The sequence below is a fragment of the Medicago truncatula genome, chromosome 7, assembly GCF_003473485.1.
Source record: "Medicago truncatula cultivar Jemalong A17 chromosome 7, MtrunA17r5.0-ANR, whole genome shotgun sequence".
In the NCBI taxonomy this organism is placed as follows: Eukaryota; Viridiplantae; Streptophyta; class Magnoliopsida; order Fabales; family Fabaceae; genus Medicago; species Medicago truncatula.
The window spans coordinates 49480904-49494031 of NC_053048.1; positions in this window are offsets into that span (position 1 = coordinate 49480904).

Consider the following 13128-nt stretch of genomic DNA (forward strand, 5'->3'; position numbering starts at 1 on the left):
CATTAGTCATCATGCTATAGCGGTGATTTTGTTTCGTTTTGAATTTTTTGCATATGCCAACTATTCGTGTTCAATGATCATATATTAAATTATATTTTTTTCTATATTTTCTTGTCTTATGTGTATAACTTAATGTATATTAGTATATACTATATATGTTTTTATTAACAAAAAAAAAAGAGAGCATATACAGCATATACTAAGTGATTTCCCTTTACTGGTTTAATTAATGGTGAGAAAAGGAGGAAGAAAAGCATCTTCTATTATTTTCTTCTCTTCAAAAAGTATACGAAAGCAACCGCGAAACGCATAATTTACTCCGTAGTTTGCATAATTATTCATTTAACACGGTGACCTAAAAAATTACTCTATCTGTATTGACCAAAAAAAAAAAATTACTCTATCTGTATATGAAATAAACAATAATAATAAACTAGAACAATTCTTATCTTTTTTGGAATAAAATATAAGCCATAGTTCAATTATCTCCATATTTATAAGAGAAATAAATAGGATGAGAAAAATAATAATAGTGAAAGTTTTTTTTTTTTTTGAATCGTCAAATATATTAAACCCCACGCATCAGAAGTGCTAAATGGGTACAGCAAAAAAACAACAGAAAGTCTACTGATACACAGAAGCCAGAGGCAATACAGAACTAGCACAACCCAAAAAATCATAGGGAAAGGTAAAAAAAGCCAAAAAAACACACTATACAAAACCCAATCCTATAGCCTAAACAATAAACCAGCTGCACCAGAGAACAGAAAAACCAAGCCACTCAAGCCTCTGTAGCAGATTCAAAAAAAGGCAGCACCTTTCATCTTCTATTTAGGCACTCTCTAGGATTCCAAGTCTACTCATAAAAGAGGAACGATGCTATCTTTAGCCTGCTCAGTATCCACACCCAAGACACCGCTTTAATCTCATCCACTAACTCCCCAACATCCTTCTCTTTTTGATTGAAAATCCGGGCATTTCTTTCCTTCCAAATCAACCAAATAGTGGCATGCCAAATCAACAAAAAACCTTTCCTAATCCTTCTCGAGACCACCTCATTATTCCAACACTCAAAATGCGCAAACAAATTATGAGGGGTAATAAAATTCATTCCGAGCCAATTTAAATACCACGCCAAATTAAAGAGGAGAAATCACAATGCAAAAAGAGGTGGGTAGAAGTCTCAACACACATTCCACACAAAACACAAAGTAAGGACGCACTCGAATCCAAAATGTGACGAAATGCGAGATTATCCTTCGTAGGAATGCAATCAAGGAGTAGTGCCCAAGAGAACGTCACTACTTTGGAAGGAGCCGGACTCTTCCAAATCGAGGAGAACACCCCCTCATACATAGCACTCACCTCGTCTATTACAAGAAATTGATTTTCCAAAATGGGATAAGTTGATTTGACCGAAAACACGCCATTATCCTCCGGATTCCACACCCACTTATCTTCCTCACCTCCAAAATCTACCTCCGCCGACAAAATCAAAATCTTCATATTATGGATAAGATCAAGCTCCCACAAGAACGGATCCCTCCGCCACGTAATATTCCACACACGCCCCCCTTCTTGGACCGCCGCCACCTCCCCCACCTTGGCCTCCTTTTGATTTGATAAAGCGAAAAGTCTAGGGAATGACAGGTAGAGAGGAGCTCCCCCAACCCATCTATCCATCCAAAAGCTAGTACCACTCCCGTTTCCTACTTTCCTCGTCACCCTATTTGAGAACCAATATCCACCTTCCTCACCCTCTATCGACCTTAAATTTCTCCACCAAAGAGAAGTGAACCTCGGCCATCTAACAACCTCACTATGTACCAACCATCCAACTTGATTGTAACACCTCGTTTTCCCAACATAAAAATTTCACATATAATCAGAGTATTCAACACATAAACAGAATGTCACACTTCATTTCATAAAATCGTAAATGGAAATAAATAGTCATTTATCCTTCAAAATTCAATAACATAATATTTAATACTTCGCAGCGGAATTATTCAACATCTAAAACAGTCTTTGGCACGAAGGCCTCATCATAAACATCTCGTAAATCCAATCTAAAACATAGTCATGAAACTTCATAAAGTAATACGTAAGGAATAGAAAGCAACAACAAAATCCCGTTACGTATCAGAGCACCTAAGACACACGTGAGAGAGAAACCACTCACGACAGCAACTAACAACAACTATTCTCGATCACCTGCAAATTACCCATACGAAGAGCAACATTTCCAAGCAGAAGGGGTGAAATTTCACAAACAATAATATTAAGCATATAATTCATCAATTATATTTAACAACATAAATATCATCAACACATCATAATAATAATTCTTCATTAAACACTTCATTAAAACATATCAACTTAATAACTTGACTCGACAATGAAACTTCGACTTGACTATGCAACTTTATCTTCTTAATCATGCATGTGGTACCAATCTAGGGCATCAAGCCCCCATCTTATTTGAGCATAAATACACTCCCAGGGCATCAAGCCCTCAACTTATTTGAGCAAAAGCTCACAGAGCATCAAACCCCCAACGTGTTGAGCAAAGGCTCCCAGGCATCAAGCCCTCAACTTAAATGAGTATACATGGACTCAACAACGTGTACAACTTGGATAACATCAACAACTTAAGACTCCAATACATTGGAACGACATCTTACATCTTAGACCGACACATGCATCTTAATTAATATACAACAGCAACATAGGCAACACATAAACATCTCAAGATATAACAATATCAAATGATAATCAACATCAACTTAAACATCTTATATAATCCACATAATGAATATACAACTATATCACATTACTAACAACATCAAATTATATTATATCAGACTCATTGAACATCAACAGTACTATAATCAACCTTCATTCCTACCCCAAGGGTCAACTCATAACCTCATGTGCGACAAAGATTGCAAGAACCCTAAACAAGGCTGACTGGCACTGTGCAGCTCGCGAGGCGAGGCACTCTACTCGCTATGGCGAGTTCAGGAAAAAGGCTACTCGCCTTGGCGAACAGAAACTGGGTGCTCTCGAGAACTTGACATTTTTCACCCAAAAATCCCATTTTTAACTTCCCAATGTTCAATTTCAATCTAAAAACTTGCCTAATCATTCTTATACATGTTCAGGCACCCAAAAATATCTAAAGCTCGACTAAAGGAGTTAATTCTCAAAATCAGGTTTTCTTCACTGGTCAACTCACTATGGCGAGTGATCTGCTCGCTATAGCGAGCTACAAGGTGCAACTCGCGAGGCGGGGGGGATTTGCTCGCTAGGCGAGCGATGAACTTCATCCCTCGCGAGGCAAGACTTGCTGCTCACTGAGGCGAGCGATGAATGTCAGCTCGGGCAGAATGCAGTTTTTCACGAAAATGCATCAAATCACATGGTTCTAAGCTTAAAACTGATTCTAAACATCACCCTATGGATTATCTAAGGTCTATACACACTTTCAACATCAATTCTACAAGTTTCCATCATCTAATCCTCAATTATCACTCTTAACCTTAATTTCCAATTCTAAAAAACTAACCCTACAACATGTTAAATCTAATCATCAGAATCATAGGCTTAAGAAGATTGAATGTTAGTCCCACCCTTACCTTAGTATTTCGATTGGGCAGCCTCTTCTCTTGGTTCTCCTCTCCTCTTGTTCTCCCTTTTCTCCAAAACTGATTGTACGTGAAAATAATTCTAAACCTATTTTCTCCTATTTATCTCTTCTCATCTATTTTATCTTATTTCCTCTTTTCTCATAAAACTCTCTAAATTCCCAAAACAACCCCTCATCTCAATATTTATTTTATTTTCAAATCTTATTCTATCAAATAATAAAATAAGGCCTCTTAAATAAAATAACACACATCGCATAATCACTTGAATCACATCAATCATATAAATCATATAGTAAACTCTAAACTCTATAAAAATAATCAAATAATTAAAGAGGGCATTACATTGATCACCATATTTATCTTCCAACACCCTCTTCCAAAGAGGTTGATCTTCTTGGAGCAAACGCCATTTCCATTTTGCCAAGAGGCTCAAGTTGACCAACTTCACATTTTGAACTCCTAGTCCACCCTTGTTCCTCGGGTGACACACCTTATTCCATTTAACCCAACAAACTTTCCTCCCTCCACCAACCCCTCCCCAAAGAAATTCTCTTTGGATTTGATTAAGCATAATGAGGTGGTTCCCCAACAACTATTCCAACCATCCGAAATAAAGGCTCTATCAATCCGACTCATAGATCTACCATTTGTATGATACCAAGTATACCTCCTACCAAGGGGATTAAGATCTAGGAACTCAACCTCCACGATAAAAGATTTAAAGAAGTCCATCTCTGACACCCTCCAAGAGAGCACCTCCTCATTAGTCCCTCTTCTTTCATCCGCATAGCGCATAAAATTAAAATCACCAATACAGCACCACACACCGTCTCCAAAAGTATTTCTTAACAAAGCTAAATTCTCCCACAACCTTCTCTTGCCCGCAAGGTCGCATTTAAAGTACACATTAACCACAAAGCATCTCTTCTTAAGAGCACCCCACTCCAAACAATCACACACAAAACCTTCCCCCATGCACGAGAAAAGTATAGTAGACTTAGACTTCCTCCAAATAGAGAGAATGCTCCCACTATTTCCAACGGACGGGAGATAACTCCAATCACAATCATCCCCTCCCCAAATGTTAAGACATACCTCATTTGAAACAACTTCAAGTTTAGTCCCTTGAATAGCCAAAAAATCAACATTATTATTTTTCACAAGTTCCCCAATCATATTCTTCTTCACCCTACCCCATAGTCCACACACATTATAGGACAACACAATCATGGATCACCATTAGCTCTCCCCGTTACTTCATCTTTTGCAACTTCTAAGACTTCAAGCTCGGCCAATCTTGTCACTATATCTTGGTCCACCACATTAAAGGAAAAACCATCCTTTTTTTGCAAGCTATAAATACGTGACGCATCTAGCACATTTTTGCTTGGGCCATCCCCCACCACAGGTGACTCCGGTACCCATGTGCCAAACTCCTCCACAATCAACCTAAGCCCAGATGAAGGCATAGAACTACCCTTAAGGCGTAGAACGCAAACAGAGATGCTCATCTTCACCCTTCTTGTGTTCCAACAACTTCGTCCTACTAGAAGTTCCCCCAACACCTACCTCCTTACATTCACCTCCCTGCAATTTGCCTTTGTGCTTCAGAGCCTCCACAAATTGGAAGCACTTTGGTGTACCGTAATCAAAGGGAAGTTTCTTTTTAATGCTTTTCTTATATAGCCTCCTTTTATTAACTACCCCTTCCAGCAAAGAGGAGTCTAAAATAATCTCCTCAGAATCCAGGCCCACTTCTGAGCCCAATCCAGCTAAACATAAGTTATGTCCAACCTTTTCCACCTCTAATGGCACACGTGGAGGATCCACTAGCAGCACAGGACCCACCACAAGGTTAACAGGGGCCTGTAAGTCCCGCGCCTCACTAGTTGAAGAAGACTTTTCTCTCTGTTGGGTCCCACCAAAAAGCCTCCACCTTTCAACATATGATACCTTTCTGCTAAGTCAACTTCAATCTGCACCAAATCCTGACCAATTAAGATCTTATTCACCAAAAGGTTGTCTTGTGCCTGCTCCTCCAAAAATAGATGTTCCATCCTACCCTCCGCCCCCTTTCACCCAGTACCAACTTAGGGGCCCCATCTCCCACAGCTAACCCTTCTGACCCGTCACTATCCATGTCCTCCTCGTCTTCGTCGAAAAAGTGTTCTCCCATCGGTACCTCTTCCCCACTCCTAACCGCTGCCGACTATACCCTTTTGTCCCCTTCCTCCTCTTCCGTTGATCTAAACCCTCCATCAACCTCCTCATATTCCACTGGTAAATCCATCTCCACCATCCAAACCTTATACACCGACCCCATCACCCTAACACAACAACACTCATCAATCCTCCCCATCCTCTTTGTAGAGATAAAGAGGTTAGTGTCTTCTTAACAGTTCCTCGTCGCCGTTGGCTCATCATAATCAATTAATTCTCCAAATAGAGAACATAGTTTTTTGAAATTAGATTCTTCCCAAGAATGCAAAGGTAAGCCTCTAACCTGGATCCAAACCTTCCTTGAATCTGATACCAGTTGTGGTGCCCACGGCCTGATGTTAGCAAAGGTTGAGTCCCACCATAACTTCTTCTCCTTCATCGCATCCAGCACAATTCCAGGAGCCTCGCCTCTCAAAAGAAAACGTTTGTCCCCGATTGAAGCCACAGAAATCCCCCTCCACCCTTCCATGAACAATCTTGTTTGTAGAGACTTGACATCCATAAACAGTTTTAAAACTCCGACGAAGGTCCGTTTGAGATCCTCCAAGACCTCCTCAGACGACAGAAGTTCTAGCACCGGTTTAACTCCCTCCTTCACCGAGTCTTGGATAACATTGTAGTTCCTCTGCAGAGCCTCTTTGAAAGATAAACCTTCCTCCACCTTCCTCTTCTCTACATAAGGTCTAGCATTTCCCTGCTGTTCCTTCCTTCCTCTACCCTCCTCAGACACCTCCACCCTACCGAACCTTGCGATGTTAACCTTCAGCTTCTTGTCGCCCCACCACACATCCTGCAACTCAGCCTCCAACGCTTCCAAATCCACCTTCTGGAAAGTTACTAACAAAAAACGAAGAAGTTACCTTATCAATGTGCCGACCACCGCTAGTAGACGGTGGCACCACCCTATCTCTCCTCTCTAGATCTGTGTCCCTTTTTGCCCCTGACGGTCCCTTTCCCTCTCTCCTCACACCCTCTCTCTCTTCTTTCTCACTCATCACTTATTAGCGAATCTTTTTTAGTGAAAGTTTAATAACTCACTTTTCAATAGGATGAGAGTAGTCTCAACGAAAAAGATGAATACTAGCAACTCACTTTTCAACATTCTCTATCACTCACTTTTTCATTGGATGAAATCAATGTGTATGTCCCACTATTTTGTATGAGCTTTATTTCCAATGTGTAGACCCACTATTTTGGACATAGGCTAATTGTTATTTATTTTGTTTTGTTTTGTTTTTGTATAGCTTCTAGCTTGTAAAATTGGTTGGACACTGTTTGGACTCTTTTGTTTCTTCCTTTGCACACCTTATGCTACGAAAGACTTTTTGATGGAGTAATATATTTCATTTTACCTTCTTAAAAAAAAAATCACATTTCCCTTTTATCTAATCGTATTTTACTTATATGTTGATTCAGAATCTAAAGATATGCTTAACAGGCAGGTCTTAAATTAAATTAACTCATCACACTCCCTCCTTATTAACTAATTTGTCTAATTACCTTCTCATAATGCTCACCCTGCCCATCCTAAATTTAAAAACAAGGGAAAGAAGAAACACATGCTATGGGTAAATTTTACCTTTCCTTTGATGTGCACATCAGGATAAATATTGAGTTAAAATGGTCTGGAGAGCTATGGGTCGATTTTGGACTCACAAAACGAAAGAAGAATTAAGACTGTGTATTCCTATACTTATAAATACGAATCCAATATATACGTACCTAACCAATCCGGTAGATATATACCAGACGCTCAAATTAAGGGTAGATAGGGAAATTCAGAAGGCATTAAAGATTTTTTATTTTTTTTGGGGAGATAGGGGTTGATAAAGAAGTGTTTCATATCGATTTATAGTCCAAAATGGAAAATTGGGCTTCGAAACAATGGCAGGCCCATAATATAAGATCTGGTGTTGCTCACTTGCACGTGACATTTTATTATAGAAGAATCTCTCTAGTCTCTCCTAACGTCATCGATCGCACGATGTCGGGGAATAGAAGAAGGAAGTCGAAATTATTGTAAGTTTTCTTCATTCCTAAATTATAATTATAGAGAAATGATATTTGTACAACCATTTTTTAATAATTTTTAGACAGCTTTCTCCCTCATACTCACATTATATTTTTACTCTCTCTCTTCATTTTTCTCTCTCTATTGTTTTTTTACCAATAAGAAGAGAGAAAAAAGAGGTTGTCATTGAAGTTATTAGCAAATGGTTGTTCAAATATCATTGTTCATAATTATAATTCAACTTTCTAATGGGTTATTTTATTGTTTAAGCCACACTGGTTGTCTACGGGTGTTTGACCCAATTGAATATACTTGGAGCGTTCTCGTTGTACCTCCGCCCAAATGCCTATTAGAGAGTTCTACTGCCAAAAACTCGGCGAAAGAGAGCTTTATGATAGATCACAAAGGAAATATATTTGTCATTCATATATGTTGTGGTGAGGACCCAATAATTTTCAAATTAGATCGGACACTAATGGAATGAAAAGAGGTGAGAACACTAGATGGAGTGACACTTTTTGCTAGTTTTTTGTCATCTCATTCTAGGACTTACGTCACTGGAATTATGAGAAACAGCGTCTACTTCCCTAAAGCCCATTTCTATGGAAAGCGTTGCATATCATTCTCTCTCGATGACCATAGATATTATCCCACTAAACAGTGTCTTGACTTGTAGAACCAAATGCTTTTGAGAACTTATGATTGAACCACCAAAAGACTTTGCTGGCTGGATGTAAAAAAAATTAGCGGAGCAAGTAAAGCATTTATATAATCAGTTTTGTGTAGACATTTCTTTGTCATTTGAAGCTTTAGACTACATACAAGTTATTCCATGATACACTTATAGAGCATTTCATTTTGTCATTGAAGCTTTCGAGCATTATAGGATATATTCTTTTGTAGGCTGTAAACATTTATGGAGCTACTGGTCTATGCTTTTCTTGTGATTTTATTTATAAATGTTCAATTTTTTCATAGATTTTCTTAGTCTTTTCTTAGCTGCGTGCAAATTATTCCATGATGCATGCAATCTTATTCTTGTTGAGTCATGCAAATCTTAAGGTTTTTCCAATGGTTACATGTGCTTTAGTACGTAGCATCTCGTATATGGAGAAAGATCATTGTCTAACAAGATATCTATATTTGAATGCAGCATTTTGATTCGTAAGTGGATATTTCATCTCACAGGTTTAGAGTTAATCGTTACCGCTCTTTGGCTGTAGGAGTAAATGAGTAAAACTTATTTGCAAGTTCTACATATAGGAGGTTAATATATTTGCATGAAAATAGATATATGTGAAGGAATGGATATCTGTAAGGAGGAGACAAAAAGATTTTCTCCAACATTGTTTAGCTGGAAATTAGTGTTTATACTACTAATCTATAGATTTAATCTTTGATTTTGAGCACGGTCGGTCAATTTAGTATTTCATTTATTATTTGTCTTCCAGTTTTGTTCATTTACCAACTTCGTTTGAATGGTGAACATATGTCATGGTGGACTTCAGTTGGAACCTATGTGTGGTACATGTTCGAATCTTCTGGGCACATTTTCTTGTGAAGTATAGAGGACAAGATTTGCCAATAAAGACTTGAGTTCATCATATGAGTAAAACAAGGGGAAGAGTTTTCTATTTCTTTTTGGTTATAAGAGTATTCTATTTGTGTTTTTATTCTTGAAGGTTAGCAATAATTAACATTTTGACTCAATCAATGGTCTTTAATTTCTTAAGGGTCATCTTAACCGGTACCCTAGGACACGGGTTAAGGAAACTAAAAAGGTAAATTTTAAAATGAAAACAACACTTTTTATGTTATTAAAGAGTGGACATCACAAGTTTCAATTTAATACTTACTACATTTGATTCCTTAAACAGTACCTCGGAGGCACCAGTTAACATTTTCATTTGTTAACCCTGATCTAATAATGAATTTATGGTGGTCTCAAATTCAAACCGATCAAAAAAAAAATTGCATAAAATAAAAAATCATTTAATGTGTTCAGATGTTATTTCATGAATACCACTCAGATCCGATTTTAGATTGATTTTTTAAAAATTGAACCAAGTTGAATCAAACTGCATATATGTATTTTAATACTTTTTTAATTATATTTTATTATTAGTATGATATTTTTTAAAACAATATTAATATGATATATTCGTATGGGATGCAAATCCAGTGGTATCCTCAATCTATTTGTGATTATTTTGACAAAGTTGCTTGTAGATTTGTTTGGAAGGGGTCAGAGGACAAAGGTATTCATTTGGTTAGTTGGGATAAAATGAGTCGCCACAAGAAATTAGGTGGCATTGGTATTCGCATTGCTAGATTCCAGAATGTGGCTCTCCTTGGCAAGTTGGTGTGAGATATTCTTAACTCTGAAGATAAATTATGGGTCAAGATGCTTAAAGATATTTACTTGGGGGAAAATTTGGTCTTAAATGTTACTAGTAGAAAGGGGTCTCCTACTTGGAACTCTATTGTCAAAACTATTGAGCACCTTAAAGATGGGTTTCAATTCAAATTGGGGGATGGTAACTCTAGTTTTTGATATAGCCCTTGACTAGACAAGGAACCTCTTTGCACTTATGTGCCTTATGTTCACTATCATGATATGAACTGGAGTATCAAGGACCTTGTTGATGGGAATGATTGAAAACTTTCTCGCTAATATTCCATACTTCCCACCAACATTATTAATAAGATTAATTCGGCTCCTCATTTTCTTATGCATGGTGTTCCTGATGTGTGGGTGTGGACCAACTGCACATTTGGCATATACTCTATTCGAGAAGGCTACCAGTGGTTAATGGGAGCTCAGACTTCATTGCTTGGGGAAGAAAGTTGGAATTGGATTTGGCGCCTTTGTGTTCCTTCAAATATTCAAATTTTCTTATGGCAAGTGTGCCATGACTCTGTTCCATTCAGGTTCGTTTTATTGTATCGTAATCTTATCTCTTCTGACCTATGCCCTATTTGTAATTAAGGTAGTGAAAATATGTTTCCTGCTTTGTTCTCCTGCCCGCGTGCCAAGGATGTGCGGTCCTTTTGTCTCCACAAGTCGGTCACTCCTCCAAATCGAGATAATTTGCGTACTTGGATGAAAGATTTTATTTCAAATATTGGGCCAATTGGTCCCATTATCATTTGAAAGATTTGGTATTGTCGCAACAAATGTATCTTTGAGGATATCAAGCATTTTGTCCAAGAAATTGGCGCTCAAGTGTTATCTTCTCTGCATCATATCTTGAAAGCTTTTGCTCATCCTACCTCTCATAGTGTTCAGCAGCCTGCACGTATTGTCAGTTGGCAACATCCTAGTATGAATTCAGTAGCTCTTAATGTTGATGGCAGTGTATTCCTTGATTCCAACTTGGGAGGTTTTGGTGGTCTTATTCGGGATCATACAGGTTCTTTTTTGCATGGTTTCTTTGGAAAAATTAGTAGACCTTGCATTCTCCATGTTGAGATTTTAGGTTTGTACCATGGTTTGAAGTTGTGTTGGGATACTGGATTTAAGCATGTGGTGTGTCACTCTGATTCAACTACTGTTGTTGACCTCGTCCAAAAAGATTTGAATGTTCATCATAAATATGGAAATTTAATCATGGCTATTAAACAGCTTCTTCGTAGAGATTGGGTGGTTAGTTTACGACATACATTGCGTGAGGGTAACGCTACAACTGATTTTCTAGTTGCTCTTAGTGATAGTACCCTTGCTATTTTGAATGAAGCCCCTCCTGATATAGCCTCTGTCCTCTTAGCAGATGCAATAGGTGTTGAGTTTGTTCGACCCTAGTATGAGTGTTTTTTAGTGTTTTTTTCCCTTTTTTTTTCTTCCCTTTTGTTACAAAAAAGAGAGTCTATTTAGCACACTTTAATCAGTATTATTTACTTTTCATATATTTCAAGTGTAATTGGTCATTTCATAATATTAATTAGCTCAATTTAATCGGTATTATTTACTATTTCATATATTTCAAGTGTAATCGGTCATTTCATAATATTAATTTTTAATATATTATATTTTGCAACAAATACATTATTTTAATTGTCATTGACCATCAAAGACCAAATCATGTTGCGCTCGACCAACACTAATTTAATGGGTGAGAATATCTCGAGGCTTTGCTTGGGAGTTTGGATGGGAGGGGAAACTTTAGGAAAAAAAATGAAGGAGCAAATGGAAGAAATAGAAGACGTTGGGAGAAGATGACTAATTGGGCCAATTTTTTATTTACATTCGGGGGAACACATAAATTGTATTGAGGAAGAGTTTTTTTTTTTTTTTTTTTGGGGGGGGGGGGGGGGGGGGGGGGATTTGGAGTGTTTATATGAATTTTTTAAATTCAATCTTTGTTGTTATAATATTTTTAAAATATATTAGTCACAAACATTAGTTTATCATTCTCTAAAAAATTATTTTTTCAAAAAATCTAATTTTTTTTTCTTTCTATTTTTCTATATATTTCTCATTCCTCAAAACCCTTCTTCCTCTTCTCTCGAAGCTCCCAAACATAGTCTAAATAAATGAAACAAAAGGATAGATAAGTGAGCACATCACACTTCAAGTTTTTTTTGTAACTTGACTCACCAATAACAACTTATGAAATAGATAAGATAAGGAACGTGTAGTGTGCTAGATAGTAGAAGAGATGGTGATAACATCACAATTCCCTCTGCTCTAGCGACAATAAACCAACACTGAGGTCTAAAGCGAACTCTAAAAATATGAACTTTTAAAATTTATATTTTTTCAAAAATGAAATTATGTAATTTTTTTGTTTCTCGCTTTTTTAGATGCAATAGAGTTTATTTAATTATCATAATCGATATCATTTAACATTTATTTTTTCACAGATAATAAAACCAACTCTTTTAATCTTTTTGGCGTGAAATAAGTATCATCTCTGAGTATTTGAAGACAATAGTCTCTCAAGTCAAGTATGAATGCAATGAGTGAAAAAACTCTCGCTCAATGAATTTGACACTGCTACATTTTCGGTGTTGGATTCAAGTGATACTCGGTTAACCATTTCAATCATTGTTGAAACATTATCGATTTTAGAAAAGATTTTATGAATTTTAACTTTAGAAAACTATGTTTCAGAGAAGCAACAATTATATGAATTTATAACATTATTCTATAAGAAATATATGTACTTGAATTTTTTTTCTTTTTTCTTTTTACACGGTTAAGTATAGACCGCCATAATTCATATAGGACCAATAATTCGGCCCGTC